General features: G+C 41.1%; 1 protein-coding gene and 1 long non-coding RNA gene across 6 annotated transcripts in view; one reads left to right on the plus strand and one right to left on the minus strand.

Moving 5' to 3' along the window:
- Nucleotides 1–8,175: 8,175 nt before the first annotated feature.
- Nucleotides 8,176–18,548, minus strand: part of LOC309859815 (ERO1-like protein beta) — a 195,455-nt gene continuing 185,082 nt past the window's right edge. Inside the window, exons 6-7 of one of the 3 annotated variants that reach the window (XM_082720934.1) lie at nt 10,163–10,324; nt 8,176–8,349 (exon numbers count right to left, since the gene is read on the minus strand). The gene's annotated coding sequence lies outside the window, so the exon portion shown is untranslated. Of the gene's footprint in view, nt 8,350–8,887; nt 8,907–9,285; nt 9,495–10,162; nt 10,325–18,548 lie in introns of those variants that run through there. The other 2 variants (XR_014308920.1, XM_082720935.1) reach the window with 2 other exon arrangements.
- Nucleotides 10,788–18,548, plus strand: part of LOC309859818 — a 36,570-nt gene continuing 28,809 nt past the window's right edge. For all 3 annotated transcript variants that reach the window (XR_014308940.1, XR_014308941.1, XR_014308942.1), the window contains exon 1: nt 10,788–11,234. This is a non-coding gene — a long non-coding RNA (uncharacterized lncRNA). The remainder of the gene's footprint in view (nt 11,235–18,548) is intronic.

Raw genomic sequence — 18,548 nt, forward strand, 5'->3', positions numbered from 1 at the left:
ACCAGCATCTGTCATTTCCTGACTTGTTAATTTTAGTCATTCTGACTGGTGTGAGGTTGTATCTCATTGTGGTTTTGATTTGTATTTCCCTGATGCCGAGTGATGTGGAACACTTTTTCATGTGTCTGTTACCCATCTGGATGTCTTCTTTGCAGAAATGTCTGTTCATGTCCTCTGCTCATTTCTTGATTTGATTATTTGTTCTTTGGGTCTTGAGTTCGCTGAGCCCTTTATAGATTTTGGTTTGCTGAGCCCTTTATAAATTTTGGATACTAGCCCTTTGTCTGATATCTTCAAATTTGTAGAAGATATCTGCAAATATCTTCTCCCACTCTTTCAGTTGCCTTTTGGTTTTGTCAACTGTTTCTTTTGCTGTGCAAAGGCTTTTGATCTTGATGAAGTCCTAATAGTTCATTTTGCCCTTGCTTCCTTTGCCTTTGTCAATATTCCTAGGAAAAAGTTGCTGTGGCTGAGGTCGAAGAGGTTGCTTCCTGTATTCTCCTCATAGATTTTGATGGATTCCTTTCTCACATTAAAGTCCTACATCCATTTTGAGTCTTTTTTCGTGTGGTGTAAGGAAATGATCCAGTTTCATTTTTCTGCATGGGGCTGTCCAATTTTCTCAACAGAAGTTGCTGAAGAGACTGTCTTTTATCCATTGGACATTCTTTCCTGCTTTGTTGAAGATTAGTTGACCATAGAGTTGAGGGTCTATTTCTGGGTTTTCTGTTCTGTTCCATTGATTTATGTGTCTGTTCTCATGCCAGTATCATACTGTCTTGATGATGACAGCTTTGTAATAGAGCTTGAAGTCTGGAATTGTGATGCCACCAACTTTGGTTTTCTTTTTCAATATTCCTCTGGCTATTCGAGGTCTTTTCTGGTTCCATATAAATTTTAGGACTATTTGTTCCATTTCTTGGAACAAAATGGATGGGATTTTGATAGGGATTGCATTATACGTGTAAATCGGTTTAGGTAGCATAGCATTTTCACAATATTTGTTTTTCCAATCCATGAGCATGGGACATTTTTCCATTTCCTTGTCTCAATTTCTATCATGAGCACTTTATAGTTTTCTGAGTATAGAGTCCTTGCCTCTTTGGTTAGGTTTATTCCTAGTTATCTTATGGTTTGGGGTGCAACTGTAAATGAGATTGACTCCTTAATTTTTCTTTCTTCTGTCCTGTTGTTGGTGTAGAGACATGCAACTGATTTCTGTGCATTGATTTTATATCCTGACACTTAACTGAATTCTTGTACAAGTTCTAGCAGATTTGGAGTGGAGCCTTTTGGGTTTTCCACAAATAGTATCATATCATCTGTGAAGAGTGATAATCAACTTCTTCTTTGGATTTGGATGCCTTTAGTTTCTTTTTGTTGCCTGATTGCTAAAGCTTGGACTGCTAGTACTATGTTGAATAGCAGTGATGATAATGGATATCCCTGCTGTGTTCCTGACCTTAGTGAAAAAGCTTTCAGTTTTTCTCCATTGAGAATGATATTCACGGTGGATTTTTCATAGACGGCTTTGATGATATTGAGGTTAACATATGGTTCTTGTTCATTCTTTTATTAATGTACTGTATCACATTAATTGATTTGCGGATATCTAACCAACCTTGCAGCCCTGTTGCAACCAGCCAGTTGACATGGTGAATAATCCTTTTAAAATACTGTTGGATACTATTGGCTAGTATTTTGGTGAGAATTTTTGCATCTGTGTTCATCAAGGATATTGGTTTGTAATTCTGTTTTTTGATGAGATCTTTGTCTGGTTTTGGGATCAAGGTGATGCTGGCCTCATAAAATGAGTTTGGAAATTTTCATTCCATTTCTATTTTTTGGAGCAGTTTCAGGAGAATAGAAATTAATTCTTCTTTAAATGTTTGGTAGAATTCCGCTGGGAAGACGTCTAGCCCTGGGCTCTTGTTTGTTGGGAGATTTCTGATGACTGCTTCAATCTCCTTACTGGTTATGGCTCTGCTCAGGTTTTCTATTTCTTCCTGGTTCAACTGTGGTAGTTTATACATCTCTAGGAATGCATCGATTTCTTCCAGATTGTCTAATTTGCTGGCATATATTTGCTCATAATATGCTCTTATAATTGTTTGTATTTCTTTGGTGTTGGTTGCGATCTATCCTCTTTCATTCATGATTTAATTTATTTGAGCTCTTTCTCTTTTCTTTTTGACAAGTCTGGCCAGGAGTTTATCAATCTTATTAATTTTTTTAAAGCTTTTATTTATTTATTTGACAGACAGAGATCACAAGTAGCCAGAGAAGCAGGCAGAGAGAGAGGAAGGGAAAACAGGCTCCCTGCTGACCATTATGCACAATGGGGGGTTCAATCCCAGGACCCTGGGATCATGACCTGAGCTGAAGGCAGAGGCTTTAACCCACCGAGACACCCAGTGCCCCAATCCTATTAATTCTTACAAGGAACCAAAGTTATATTTTATTGTTTCAAGGAACCTAGTTTTATTGTTTTGTTCTGTTTTTGTTTGTTTGTTTGTTTCTATTTCATTGACTTATGCTCTGATATTTATTATTTCTCTTCTCCTGTTGGGTTTAGGCTTTCTTTGTTGTTCTTTTCCAGCTTCTTTAGGTGTATGTATAGGTTGTGTATTTGAGATCTTTCTTGTTTCTTGGGAAAGGCTTGTACTGCTGTATATTTTCCTCTTAGAACTGCCTTTGCTGTGCCCCACAGGTTTCTAAGTGTTGTGTTTTCATTATCATTTGTTTCCATGGATTTTTTTCAATTCTTCTTTAATTTTCTGGTTAACTCATTCATTCTTTAAAGGATGCTCTTTCATCTCCATGTATTTGGGGTCTTTCCAAATTTCCTCTTGAGACTGAGTTCTAGCTCAGACCATTGTGTTCTGAAAATATGCAGGAAATGATCCCAGTATTTTGATACTGGTTGAAACCTGATTTATGACCCAGGATGTGATCTATTCTGGAGAATATTCCATGTGCACTGGAGAAGAATGTGTATTCTGTTGCTTTGGGGTGTAATGTTTTGAATACATCTGTGATGTCCATCTGTTCCAGTTTTTTATTTAAGGCCTGTATTTCCTTGTTGATCTTTTGCTTAGATGATCTACCCATTTCAGTGAGGGGAGTGTTAAATTCACCTTCTATTATTGTATTATTGTTGATGTGTTTCTTTGATTTTGTTATTAATTGGTTTATATATTTGTCTGCTCCCATGTTAGGGGCACAGATTTTTTAAATTGTTAGATATTCGGGGAACCTGGGTGGCTCAATGGGTTAAGAGTCTGCCTTTGGCTCAGGTCATGATCTCAGAGTCCTGGGATCCAGCCCCACACCAGGCACTCTCCTCATCAGGGAGCCTGATTCCCCCCCCCCCCATCTCTCTGCCTGCCTCTCTGCCTACTTGTGATTTCTCTGTCAAATAAAAAAAAATTATAAAATTGTTAGATCTTCTTGTTGGACAGACTTTTTGAATATGATATAGTGTCCCTCCTCATCTCTTATTATACTCTTTGGCTCAAAATCGAATGGATCTGATATAAGGATTGACACCCCAGCTTTCCTTTGATGTCCACAAGCATGGTAAATTGTTTTCCACCCCCTCACCTTAAATCCAGAGGTGACTTTGGGCCTAAAATGACTTTCTTGTAGACAGCATATTGATGGCTTTTGTTTTTTTATCCATTCTGATACCCTTTGTCTTTTGATTGGGGGCATTTAGCCCATTTACATTCAGGGTAACTATTGAGAAATATGAATTTCGTGTCATTGTATTGCCTGTAAGGTAACTATTACAGTATATTGTCTCTGTTCCTTTCTTATCTACTAACTTTAGGGTTTCCCTTTCAATATTTCCTATAGAGCTGGTTTGGTGTTTACAAATTCTTTCAGTTTTTGTTTGTCCTGGAAGCTTTTTTTCTCTCCTCCTATTTTCAATGATAGCCTAGCTGGATATAGCATTCTTGGCTGCAAGTTTTTCTCATTTAATGCTCTGAATATATCATGCTGGTTCTTTCTGCCCTGCCAGGTCTCTGTGGATAAGTCCACTGCTAATCTAATATTTTTAACATTATAAGTTACGAAGTTCTTGTCCCGGGCTGCCTTCAGGATTTTCTCTTTGTCACTAAGGCTTGAAAATTTTACTATTAGATGATGGGGTGTGGACCTATTGTTATTAATTTTGAGAAGGGTTCTCTGTGCCTCTCGGATTTTGATTTTGTTGCTTGTTCCCTTTGCCATATTGGGGAAATTCTCTACAATAATTCTCTCTGGTATACCTTCTGCCCCTCTTTCTCTTTCTTCTTCTTCTGGAATCTGAATTATTCTAATGTTTCATCTTATGGTATCACTTATCTCTTGAATTCTCCCCTCATGGTCCAGTAGTTGTTTCTCTCTCTTTTGCTCAGCTTCTTTATTCTCTGTCATTTGGTCTTTTATATCACTAATTCTCTCATTGCATCATTTTTCCTAGCAGTAAGAGCCTCCATTTTTTATTGCACCTCATTAATAGCTTTTTCAATTTCAGCTTGGTTAGATTTTAGTTCTTTTATCTCTCCATAAAGGGCTTTGATTTGTCCAGACAGGGTTTCTCTATTATCTAGAGCCTTGAGAATCATCATTCCGATCTCTAGATCTGACATATTACCAATGTCTGTATTGATTAGGTCCCTAGCCTTTGGTACTGCCTCTTGTATGTTTGTGTTTTGTTTATTTGTTTGTTTTGTTTTATTTTTTTGTGGTGAGTTTTTCTGCCTTGTCATTTTATCAAGATGAATATATGAAGGGGAGAGTAAAATATTAAAAAGGTGCCAAAGACCCCAGGAAAATATTCTCTAACCAAATCAGAAGAGGCCCCAAATTTTGGGGGCAAGAGAGAGGATAAAAAGTTCGCGGAAAAAAAAGAAAAAATATAAAAAAGGAAAATATAAATATTAGATTGGTGAAGAGAACAGAGTCACAGAGTCACTCACTTAATTTGGGAGTCTTTTGGTCTCTTAGAAGAAACTACCTACCAAAATTTTATAGAATGAAAATACACACACACACACACACACACACACACACACACACACACACTACACAAAATAAGGGTAAACACGATGAAGGGATGGAATATGACAATAAAGATGAAATTTTTTAAAAAATTCTAAAATAGGAGTGGATAAGATAAGTTGATTGGAAGTATAAAGGAATAAAAAGTGGAGAGAATTTACTCAGGCTGGAGACTAGAGCAAAGCCCTGTGCCGGATTTATGGTATATTTTGATCTATTAGTAGAAGTTGTATCCCAGATTATTTTTAGAAGAGAAAACCTTATGTGTATAAATAAAATCAAGTTACATACAATAAAGGATAAAATATCACTATATTAAGGAAGGTTCAAAAATATTTTTATGAGAGGTATTGTTAAACTAGTTAAAAATGGTAAAAGGGAAAGATTAAAAATTTTAAAAAATTAGCATAAGAAAAAATAAAATTAAAAAATTAAATTAACTTTTCAAGACTAAAGAATCATGGGGAGAAAGGCATGAATTCCATGTTTTGCTTTCTCCTCCTCTGGAATTCCACTGTTCTCCTTGGTAAGCGAACTTGGTCTTGGCTGGATTTATTGCTGATCCTCTGGGGGAGGGACCTACTGTAGTGATTCACAAGTGTCTTTGCCCAATGCAGAATTTTACTGTCCTTACCAGGGGCTGGGTTAAGTAATCTACTCGGGTTCACTTTCAGGAGACTTTGTTCCCTGAATGCTTTCCATAGAGTTCTGGAGGACGGGAAGGAAAATGGCTGTCTCCCATTCTCTGGCCCAGAGCAGCAGAGAGCTTGGGGCCCCACTCCTCAGTGCACCCTTGGAGGAAAGCGCTCAATCACTCCTGTCTCCCTGGCCTTTGGCCATGCTCCGAGATCACCCAGCCTGTGGCCAAGCTTCTCTGTCTCTGGCACACAGCCCTGTCTGGAGTCTCCAAACCCAGCAGATCCCTGCGCTCTTCCGGGGGGGGGGTCCTCCAGATCTTGTGTGATCCACGCAAAGAGCAGTGGCTTGACTGTCCCATAGATTACAGTTTAAGGTAACCCAGAGTTAAGAGCTCACTCCTTGGCTCTGTCTCTGTAGCTGGTTTCACCGCTTTAACACCTGCAAGCTCTGTGACACTCAGACACCCCCGATCCTTCTGTGATCCCACAGGACCTGAGAACACGCTGTTCCAGCATGGCCTTCACCCCGACTTAGCCTCTGGAGCGATGTCCCTCAGTGGAGCAGACTTTAAAAAGTTCTGATTTTGTGCTCCATTGCTCAGCTGCTTGCAGGGAGCCGGCCCCTCCCCCCACAGTCTATCTTCCTGTGGCTTTGGATTCATTTCTCCACAGGTCCTGCCTTCCAGAAAGTGGTTGATTTTCTACTTCTAGAATTGCTGATCTTCTTCTCTTTGATCTCCTGTTGGATTTGTAGGTGTTTGGAATGGTTTGATAAACTAGCTCATCTCCTGCTACCTAATGTCATCTCAGCCTGCTACTCCTCCGCCATCTTGACTCCTCCTCCTCCACTCATTTTCAGAAAATCTAGCACCTCATTCTAAATTATGGAGTACATCTTACCTAATATTAAACCTAATAGTGGCACTTTGTGTAATGGGGAAAGAGGTGAGGTCATGAGCACATTTTTACAGGCTTCTCACCTACGAAACTTTATCTCTCTCCAGCCTTTGTACATCGTCCTGCTATGCAAGTTGGATTTACTATATAGAGAGTTTCCATGACTCTTTATTTTTCTGACGTTACCATTCAAAGACAATTTTTTGAATTCACAAAAGGTTATGGCCTTACATTTTTGTAATGTTGATGTGTTACCAGGATTTACTACTGAAATGTTAATACTGTTCTGATGTTAAAAAGAAAAGAAAAGAAAAGAAAAGAAAAGAAAAGAAAAGATATCCAAAGCGATGACATTGTGATTGAAATGCACAGCTGCAAAGATATTTGCTTGAGTAAATTTAGAAAAGTGATTAGGTTTTTTCACCTTAAAGCATTTCTTTGTTATCAAGTGTCCATCAGACATATCAAAATGGCTAGCATATTTTTGAAAACTTTTCCAAGTCTGTCCTGAAGTGAAATTCTCATATAGAATAATTTATAATCAAGTTCAAAGTATTAAATCTCCTCATTTAACAGATATTTGGAAAGAAAAGACTATTTGGAAATCTTTCTGGAGGAGAAAAACATGCTTTTGGTGTCTACAGTAATATCGCATATGGAAAACAAGGACATTGGGTTTCTTGTTTCTTAGGTGTTGAGCTGGCATTTCATTCTTAGGGAGGGGCATCCTTCTTTTCTTAGGAATTTTAGATAGATGCAGATTCTCAGGGGCACAGGATACACATTGAATGAATTCAAAATTTTAGGGTAAGAGTTGATATAAAAAATTAATTTATTAGATCAATGCTTTCCTTTTTAAGAAAATAAGAATGCAAAGATCAATAAAAATAGTCTATGTCACAGAAGTTCACTGGGGCTGGCTCTCTGTGGCAATATCCAAATGAAGATCCACAGTGCATCTAGCATACAAAAATATCTTACTTCTGAGGACAGGCACAATGAGCTTATCTGATAAAAAATTTGCATCAAAAAAGTTAAATTTTCACACATATTAAAATTAATAGAATAATCATGACAACTAGGACTGATGTGCAGGCACAGGATAATTTAGTCAACCTGAAGAAACCCCAAATCCTTCCAAACTGAAAAACTCTGATGAGTGACAACTAGAAAGTAAAATACCTTAACCTTTAGATTATCTGGAAACTTAGAACTGGCAGTTCTAAACATATAGAAACATTCCAATATGGATGTTCAAAAGGTAAACAAATGATCTCTGATAGCAGAGACTGAATTTGGGGTCAAGAAATGGTTAAAATTAGATGGGTAATATCTACCAGGCATTTCTCCTTTGTGTCTGGTAGCAACACCCCTGTAAGAGGAGTTGAAGGGAATCACAGTGGATGGGTGGGGCAGATTGTGGTTTCATAAACAGTGAATAAGCTCTTTAAGAAGACATGGAGGTCTCTTTATATTTTAGAAAGATTTCTGAGGGAAGAAGGGTAGAGTTTTAACATTTGGATTCATAACACATTAGTTAAATTGAAAACATTGTACTAAACAACATTTCTTAATAATGCTCATGGAGATATTAACGAAGAAATGAATGATTTTGTTTATTCCACAAATAGTGATTGATTGCTGACCCTGACCCTGTGCTGGGTATAAGCCCAACAATGAGGAATGGTAGAATTGTTTGATAAATATTTAACATCAATAACGGCAGGAGTTGCAGTTTCCACATGGCCCTTGAAACAACAATTTTCTGCAAAATAGAAAAGAATGGGAATTAGAAAACTATGGTCATCACAGTTTAATGGTATGACTTGTTCAGTAAATATGTGTTGGTTTGAATATATGTAAATTGGATACAAAAACAAAACAGAAAAAAAATCTGAAATTCTCCTGCAGACAACATCAAGAATTGATAAGTGTTTCGCTCATTCTTTGGGACCTTTTGGTCTCTCATTTCCCTCACTCAGACCTGGTTTCTTGGGCTCTGTCTTCCTGAAGATGTGTATTCAATTTTCTGTCATCAGGAAAACATGATCCTTTCTGGTATGTGATGTATGGGGGGGAATTATAAAGCTCTAAATCCCTGCACTCTTCCCTGGTTAGAATCATGAAACACATAGCCAGTTCCCCATTTGTTACTGAGAAAGGGTCTTAGCCATCTGGGGCTATAACATTATCTTCTTTAAAAAAAAAAATACCCACCCAGGGGGACCTTGGTGACTTAGTCCATTAAGCACGTGCCTTCAGCTCAAGTCCTGATCCCAGGGTCCTTGGATGATAATCAGCCTAGAGACAAGATGGGGCTCCCTGCTCAGCAGGGAGACTGATTATTCTTATCCTCTGCCCCATCCCTCTTCCTTTACCCACCCCTTCCCCTTCTCTCACTCTCTCTTTCAAATAAATAAGCTAAAAAAAAAAAACAAAAACAAAAGCAAACAAACAAAAAGCCAACCCTGCTCCAAATCGTCAAAAGTACACGTATGTTTCCTACTGGAAACACCCACCTAGGACATCACAAAGCATTATTTTGAGTATCATTATGGATTCTTGAATGTTATGTATTCAAGGTCTTATAATCAATATTGGTCATTCTGATCTTGCTAGACAGTCACACTGGGTTGTCTCCAGCCTCTGGTGGTATTCATTTTCCAGGGCTGCTACAATAAAGTACCACAAACAAGGTGGCTTAAAATAACAGACATTTATTTTCTGATTTCTTAAGTTCAGAAGTCTAAAATCAAGGTGTTGGTACTCCCTCTGGACAACCCCCTGACAGAATCCTTTCTTGTTTCTTCTAGCTTCTGGTGGTTCCAGGATCACTTGGTTTGTGGCTACATGACTCCAATCTCTGCCTCCATTTTCACATGGCCCTCTCTGTGTCTTTTCCTCTTCTGTCTTATATAAATAGAAGACAGTCATTAGATTTAGGCACCACCGAGATCATCGAAGATGATTTCCTTTTTCTAAGAAATAGTTGCAATCCCATGTTCCTTGGATTCGGATATGGACATTTCTATCATCCAGGCATGCAAACACATTTCTTCTCATTGTTAGAGGTTTTCTATTTTTCTATAAAACTAGCTCTTATTCCATTTTGTGTAATAAACTTTTAACAAGTGCTTCTGGAGGTCAAATATTATGCTAATTATGAGAATACAAAGCTATTTCATATCTCATGGGTTTCTCCCTAAGGTACAGGTTCCCTTGAATGAGAAAAATGGTGCTCCAAGTGTATGGAAAGCCCATGATTTTAAGGAGCCAGCTTAAGTACTCACTCAAATGTCCACATTTGGAGCGTCAGAGGATCAAGAGGCCAGTAAATAATCCTACAGATCTCTTGTAAGAAATCTCCAGGCCATTTTCCTTTTCAAAGTTTTGTTCCAGGTTTCAGGCACCTAATCTGTAAAAGCATACCAGCCTGAGAGTCAGGTCCCTCAGGTTCTATTTCTGGTTCTGCTACTGGATTGCTGTGGGACCTTGCACACCACAGGGAAGATGGGTGCACTTCCTACAAAGCAAGAGACAAGAGTCTGAGGAGCCCCCTAGGCAAGGCTACTTCATACCCCAGTGAAGCTGGATCCCAGGAACCAAGTGTACCGGTTGAACTCCTCACGCAGAGTCTAGGGATGCTCTTCCTGCTGCCAAAGCCACTGATGTTCCTGTGAAGCTGGAGCTCTGATTTTAATTTGGTCAAAGGGACTCGGACTCCCTCCTTTGTGTGAATCCTAGAAGTCAAAAGGAAAAGTAGTTTGCATTTTAAAGATTTTATGTATTTATTTGACAGAGGGAAATCACAAGTCGATGGAGAGGCAGGCAGAGAGAGAGAGAGGGAAGCAGGCTCCCTGCTGAGCAGAGAGCCAGATGTGGGACTCGATCCCAGGACCCTGAGATCATGACCTGAGCCGAAGGCAGCGGCTTACCCACTGAGCCACCCAGGCGCCCCAATAGTTTGCATTTTAAAGCCTTGACTTTTTCTTACTGACATGTTCTTGTGGTTCACGTTGCACTAGAGGAAAATGGGCTGGTGGCCCAGAGCAAGGAGGGAAGGGTTGGGAACTCTGGGCCTCTTCCTGGAGGGGGCAGGCGGGTGCTGTCCAGCAACTTGGGGACTCTGGGAAGGTTAAGTCCTCACACCTCGCCCCCTAAAGAACTACATTTCCCGAGAGGCCTTGACACCCACTGCCTGGGGAGGAGGAAGAAGGAGCTCAGAGCCGCCCGCGAACTAGCGCCTCCGTTGGCATGTCCAAGTGGTCTGCGCTCGCATCCGAAGGGCTGACTCGCATCTCTGGCAGTGCAGCTAGGATTCCGCGTGGACACTGCCTTTTTGCCCCTGGATTTCGCAGTACCCGCTCCGCCCCTCCTCCCCAGAGCCTCTGCTGAGGCGGCTGCGGCGGCTGCGGCGAAGGCAATGGGCGTGGCCGCCAGCGGTTGGCGAGGGTTCCGCGCAACAGGGACCCGGATCCTATGCGGTTATTCGCAAGGCGCAGGCACCCCTGCCCTGCCAGCGGGCGGTTTCCAGCGGCGGCGGGACGTTCCCTGGAAGGAGCCACGGGGTTGCGAAGAAGTCCACCCAGAAGGTGCCGGACGCAGAGAAGGACGGGCTGACGCGCCTGAAGCACCTGTGGGCGCTGCTGGGTGAGGCCCGCTCTGGGACCCCAGGTTCCGGCGTTCCTACCCTGATGTGGGCCGGGGGAGGGTGGGGGCTGGGATGCCGATGGCATGAGGGGGGGCGTGGGGGTGGAGTGAGACCCTCCTTTCCAGGGCCTAGCATTGTTCCCAACTGCGGGCAGTCTGGCCTCGGACTCTGCCCTGTCGCCCAGAACGTAAACTCACGCCGGATTTGAGCCTGGTCACCTCAAGGCTGGCGGAGCCGCCACTTTCCTCTCCCTGGCAAATCCTACACTCCAGGTGCTACACAGACACACACGCACACACACTCACACACAAAATAAACTGACACCTCCCCCTCTCGTTTTTTAATTTTTATTTCTGACTCTGACACCCGAAGTAGAGTCTCCAAGTGTTCCCAGCCCAGACTTAACTGAACTGTCCTCTCTTCTGTGGGCTCCCTCCCCTTAAATTTTAGTTTTACTTTTGAGTTGGAGTCTTCAGAGAGACCGAGCCTCCCAGTGCTCCCAGGATAAATTTAATTGAGCTGTCGTCTATCTTCCCGCGCTCCTCTTATTTTTATTTTGGGTCTGGCCGCTTGGGCTTCCTTGTGTGGTTGGTGTGAAGGGGGGTCCTCCTGTTTGTGGAGGGAGGGGTGGCTTTTCTGGGTTCAAGGAGGCTGCTGCTTCTTTCTTGCCAGGATGACAGTGAGAGTTCTTGACCGCCTTTCGCTTTTGTGGACTGCTGGGTGGAGGTTCTATGGAGCCCAGGGGTCCTGCAGGGACCTGGGATGAAGCTCATCCTGGTGGCTGTGAAGTGTCCGCAAGGCTTCCTGTCACCTGCTGCATGTGATCTCTGGATGCTTTGCTAGGCTGTGTTCTGTTTTCCATTTTCTTCCCTACTTAGTCTTAACTTTTGTTTAGGACCAAACACTTGTGCTACCTGTGCTGTCCCTAGTGTTTCTGGAGGCTGAGAAAAGGACACCTTGTTTCCTCTGGATGTCTTTTTTATTCTTAAAATGAGGGGAAAAACACACTTGAGGAAATAAGACATAAAAGAATTCATTTTATATGTGAGAATTTTAAATAAAGATCTTGTTCATGAGATTGAAAGTTGCTAATTATTTCTTTTTATACCCTGTGAAGTACCTCAGAGGACACACACACACACACACACACACACGGTTTCCAGTGAGGTTATTTACAATCTCAGATTCCTTGAGGTTTACACTATCTCGTTCAGTTTGGAATGAATGCAAATTAATTACTTACTGTTGCGAGAGATTAGTTTTCAAGAGTTGAGAAAGTGAAGTGTGGTGTCCTTGGTAAACTGACCTGTCTCCTCCCTGTAGTAAAATCTCGTGCTCACACAGGTTGCACTGTGAAGAGTTCTAGTGACTGATAAATATTATTGCAGGGACACTCGATAAAGGAACAGATTTGATACTCTGGGACTCTTTCTGTAGTAGAGAATTTGAACTTTTGTTCTGTCCAAGTCTGCAGGATTATGTTGGCTCCATTTTGTAAAGGCCAAATCAATTAAACCTAGATGAGTTTGGCTTCTTAGAGATGCACAGTACCTTGTTACCAGTCTGAGAAAGTAGTTCATTTTCGAGACTGTGTAATTGTGGTTTCACTTTAAGTTGCAGTATTTTATTTTGAGGAACTTTCTTTTTTCACTTCATTGAGCTCATGATGACCTCAGTTTGGAACACAGGCAGGTTCTTTGATATGAGGCTGTTTTTTTGTGGATGCATTTGTTTGTGGAATGACCCAGTGTCCTTTATGGGGGCAGTCTTACCCATAGGGACTACATTTTTGCAAATATGTCTGAAGACTTCTAGTGATAATGTCTCACATAAACTCTGGCCAACAACTGTGGTTTCAAGATGTTAAAGAAATACAGTACATTCATGGACTAGTACCTAGCACATCATATTCCCTATTTGTTTGCTACTTAAAGAAAAAGTCAACTTAGGGAAAAAAAAAATGGCCTCTTGACCTGAAAGACAAGAGTTAGCCAAGAGCAAGAAAACTACTGAAGGAAATGAATAGACATTATTGTTGTATTTTTATTTGCATATTTCTTTTAATACTCTTGATTTTCACATATTTTGTCTTCAAGCAATAATAAAGATGTTCTGTTTTACAAAGATGATACCACTGACCTGGATTTCCAGTCGTTGGCAACATCAATTTGGCTGGTTACTTAGCCTGTCTTTGAACCTCAGTTTCTTTACTCTGTCAGATGGGTATGGTCATGTCTACTTTGTAAAATTTGTTGTGAGTATAAGGTATAAATGACTACAGCTTGCAGCAGGCATGTAATAGTTTCCTCTCCTATTACTGGCCCTCAATCATGAACAGACTAGGAAAAGTATTTTGATAGGTACTTTCCCACACCACCCCTGGTATTTGGATAATTGCTGTAAATTTGTTCTCTCTTTCTAAAAATTAGTCTGTGTTAAAGACAACACAACTGTGAGACACCCAACGAACTGTGGAAAGTAGAGTAGTTCTCATTCCAGTTAGAACTTATTTAGCTACTTTAATCTGACTGTGTATTGTAGATTGGCCTGATACCATTAATCTTATTTTACAAGGGTGGAGACTGAGGACCAGATACACCTAGCAAGGGGCCAAGCCGTGGATCTATGTGCACATGGCCTATATGCATTGTGTTAGTTACAGGTAGACCAAAGAGCCATTAGATCCCCTGACTTCCAGTTCTCCATGTATTGTTGAAATCATCAGTGGGAGAGTAAATGAGTCAACAAAACAAAAGAGAAACAAACAAAAAAAAAAAATCTGTGCATTGCTATCTTATTCCAGCAAAGATGCCATGTTTAATTAAAGGTTGAGTCCCTACTACAGATACCCATCTATAAATGGTATTGATGTAGCAAGAAGAATGATGTACCAGGAAGCATATAGTATGGCATGTAATTAGATAGTGGCTTCTATGTTGGACTCCATTTTAGGATTACAAAGGGTCATAAAAGATCATGAAGAGTGGCACAAACAGAAGGGCCTTTTTAGGAAGGTTTTCCTCATGCTGGTCCCTTGAAGGGTGTCTAGACTACTGATCCACATGTGTAACTTCAAAATTTTTAGTAGCCACATTTCAGAAAGTAAAAAGAAAGAGGTGACATTAATTTTAATAATGCATTTTATTGAATCCCACAGCTCTAGTTTGTATTATATCAACAGGTAACCAATATAAAACATTATTATTTTTTTGTGTTCTGTTTTTCATATGAAGTCTTTGAAATCCAGTGTGTGTTGGACACTTCTTGCATGTCTCAATTTACACTAGCTGCATTTTAAGGGCTCAGTATCTGTATGTGGCTAGTGGCTACATATGGGACAGAGCAAGGTTAGCATTTGGGAAGCGCAGCAGGAAGGCAGGAAGGCAGTTCCAAGCAAGGGGAGATGGAAGCTGGTAGTGGAAATACACATGGCAATGATGTAGAAAGGTGAAGTACACCTGCCTGCTCTTTCCTCCTGTCCAGTAAGGGAGTCCCAGGGTAACACTGGTCATGAGAAGGAGTGGTAGAATTCTTGCCCTGAGGGTGTTCACAGTGTCAGATATGTGACTAGAGTGGTATGTAGGCCAGGGGTAGGGATAGGACAGTGAGTTGGACTGGGGGATCTTGGTAGGGGGAGATAAGTGACAGCCTGACTGGCAGAAGCTGAGGCAGTTTGGGGGTCAGATCATGAAAGGTGTTGTTCGTCTGAGTTGGAAGCTCCTATTTTACTTTGCAGGTGGGAGGGCCCTCTTGAAGAATGCTTAGCAAGTCAAATGATAAGAATTGAGAGCTGCCTGGCTGTCAGCAGGGCCAGAAAATTGGATTGGGTGTTAGTGGTGATGGTAGGGGTGACCCTGCTAGCAGAGAAAGAAGAGACAAATGACAAGGGTCTGAAAGAAGATACTCTGTGAATGGAGAAGAGGAGTGGGATTTCAAAGGGCCAAGGCAGTGGGAACTAGTGATTGTCTCAATTAAGTAATGAAACAAGTGTTTTGAAGCCAGGTGAGGAGTCATCAGTCTGAAGCAGAAGAGATCTGGGAGAAGAGGCCTCAGTCAAGGCAAATCAAGTGACATTGGGGCTTGGTCCCAATATTTGGAACCAGAGTGGAGAGGAGTCTCTCACAAATGCTCTCTATATATTGATGGAGTAAAATGGACCGTTTGGGTCTATTTCCTTTTAAGCATTTGTTACTTTAGATATGGACAAGTTTGCTTACAATTTTTTTAAAAAATATTTTATTTATTGGGGTGCCTGGGTGGCTCAGTAGGTTGGGCCTCTGCCTTCAGCTCAGGTCCTGATCTCAGGCCCTGGGATCAAGCCCCATATAGGGCTCTCTGCTCGGCGGGGAGCTTGTGTCCCTTCCTCTCTCTGCCTGCCTCTCTGCCAACTTGTGATCTCTCTCTGTCAAATAAATAAATAAAATCTTTTAAAAATTATTTATTTATTTGACAGAGAGAGATCACAAATAGGCAGAGAGGCAGGCACAGAGAGAGAGGGAGAGGCTGGCTCTCTGTTCAGCCCACATTGGGCTCTCTGCTCAGCAGAGAGGACCCTGGGACTTGATCTCAGGACCCTGTGATCATGACCTGAACTGAAGGCAGAGGCTTTGACCCACTGAGCCACCCAGGAGCCCATCGCTTACAATTTTAAGTGTTGCCTTTTAAAGTTATTTTATTATTTGCATTTTCCTCTCATTTTTATTAACTACAAACATTTGTTGAAACTGTGTGCTGTAAGTTAGCTTACCATTTCCTGGATGGCTGAATTGTTTCCTTCCTTTCGCTCTCTCTTTCTTTTTTTCTCTGATCTGAATAATACTGCTTTAAGCATCTTGGGAAGCAGCTTTGTCTCTAATTTGTGTCATTTCCTTAGGACAGATTCCACTGAAGTCAAATTGCTGAATTTGAACATGTTTATGACTCAGTTGACTGAGTTTCAGTTCAGTTCTCAGTTGACTGAGACTCAGTCTCATTTCCTAAATGTTGCTCCCAGTGAGCCTACTAGCAGCAAGGATTGAGACTACCATGTGCACTGTAGTCTGACTAGCAATAGACACATTGGTGTAATTTGATCATTGGAGGGAGGCATCTTGGAGAATGGTAGTGTCGGGAGGAGGGCCAGAGGAGTTAAGGGGGGATCCTGGCTAATGATAGGGAAAGACGAATTTGGTGTTAGGGCATTGATTTTGAGAAAAGGGCAAGATCCAAGTGGAGATGTCTGGGAGATTGTGGGACGGGGGGTCTGGAACATAATAGTAGGGTAGAAAGCTATGGTATTGTTGTTTATTTTCATCCTGGTTCCATCACATCTTCCCACAACCTCTGATGTAGGCAGTGTTCCTACCCTCCACTGAGAGGGTACAGAAACTGAGGCTCAGTGAGCTTAACTGCTTGTCTGTCAGCACCCCGGCAGAGCTGGGATTCCTGATTCGAAAGGCCGTGTTGTACCTCTGCTAGTTATCTGACCCAAAAGCATATTTATATATCAAAAAATATATTTACCCACCACACTGGATATTAACATAGAAACAAAAGCCCTAGTGTTTTTGCATGTCTCCCAAAAATATTGCTTGGACTTGTGCTGTTCTCTTCCTAGTCTGTTTTACTAGATTCTTCTAGGGAGACTTATATTCTAGGGAGACTTATATCTCTAGGGAGACTAGAGACTTCTAGGGAGGCTATATTTGATTTCAGGATGGCAGAAGATAAAAAGACTCCCTTTGTGTTTTCCTGTTTATTGGCCTCTCTGGGCCTTGGGCAGGCTGAGCCGGTGGTAAAATATTCACATGGATGCTAGTGTCAAAGGACATTCTACAACCAGAGCAAAGCCCGAGGTGTAATTTCAGGCTCTTCAGGATGTCTTTGTTTTGTCTCTCTCATTTAACCTTGTTTGAAGTAAAGTCACGTCGCCATAATGCTCACTTTCCTAATTTTTAATCAGTTACCAACATTTTATATTTGTAGCCTCAGGAACTTGAGATGAACTTTGGACACAGATGTGTGTATCAGAAATACACTACTCCCTGCCTCTAGGGCTCGGGAATGTCTGGACTTCTGATGAGAGAAGTATGAACTGAGGATAAAAGTCCAATGGAACTCAGATGTTTTGTTTGGGACAACTTAAAAAGGCTGACTTCCTCCTTTTATTCTGAGAAGAGAGTTAATTGATAGGTCCAGAATATTTTGATGTAAACTTTTTTTACCTTGTATTTTGATTTTGTTGGTGTTTTACTTGTAAGTGGGCATGGATCATTTTACTAGCTGTTTAGAATACTGACCTTTCTACAGATAAAACTGTAGATAGTTGTTCATTTTTTAAAAATTGTCTTTCAAAATGGCAAATTGATTCCATTTAAATTTTAAGTTTTTTAAATTTATTTTTTATTATCAGCATAACAGTATTCATTATTTTTGCACCACACTCAGTGCTCCATGCAATCTGGGCCCTCTATAATACCCACCACCTGGTACCCCGACCTCCCACCCCCCGCCCCTTCAAAACCCTTAGATTGTTTTTCAGAGTCCATAGTCTCTCATGGTTCACCTCCCCTTCCAATTTCCCCCAACTCCCTTCTCCTCTCTAACTCCCCATGTCCTCCATGCTATTTGTTATGTTCCACAAATAAGTGAAATCATATGATAATGGACTCTCTCTGCTTGACTGATTTCACTTAGCATAATCTCTTCCAGTGCCATCCATGTGGCTACAAAAGTTGGGTATTCATCCTTTCTGATGGAGGCATAATACTCCATAGTGTATATGGACCACATTTTCCTGATCCATTCGTCCGTTGAAGGGCATCTTGGTTCTTTACACAGTTTGGCGACCATGGCCATTGCTGCTATAAACATTGGGGTACAGATGGCCCTTCTTTTCACGACATCTGTATCTTTGGGGTAAATACCCAGGAGTGCAATTGCAGGGTCATAAGGAAGTTCTATTTTTAATTTCTTGAGGAATCTCCACACTGTTCTGCAAAGAGGCTGCACGAACTTGCATTCCCGCCAACAGTGGAAGAGGGTTCCCCTTTCTCCGCATCCTCTCCAACACATGTTGTTTCCTGTCTTGCTAATTTTGGCCATTCTAACTGGTGAAAGATGGTATCTCAATGTAGTTTTAATTTGAATCTCCCTGATGGCTAGTGATGATGAACATTTTCTCATGTGTCTGATAGCCATTTGTATGTCTTTATTGCAGAAGTGTCTGTCCATATCTTCTGCACATTTTTTTGATATGATTGTCTGTTTTGTGTTGAGTTTGAGGAGTTCATTATAGATCCTGGATATCAACTTTTAAGTTTTTTTAAAGGACG

The sequence above is a fragment of the Mustela nivalis genome, assembly GCF_964662115.1.
Source record: "Mustela nivalis genome assembly, chromosome: 2".
Lineage (NCBI taxonomy): Eukaryota > Metazoa > Chordata > Mammalia > Carnivora > Mustelidae > Mustela > Mustela nivalis.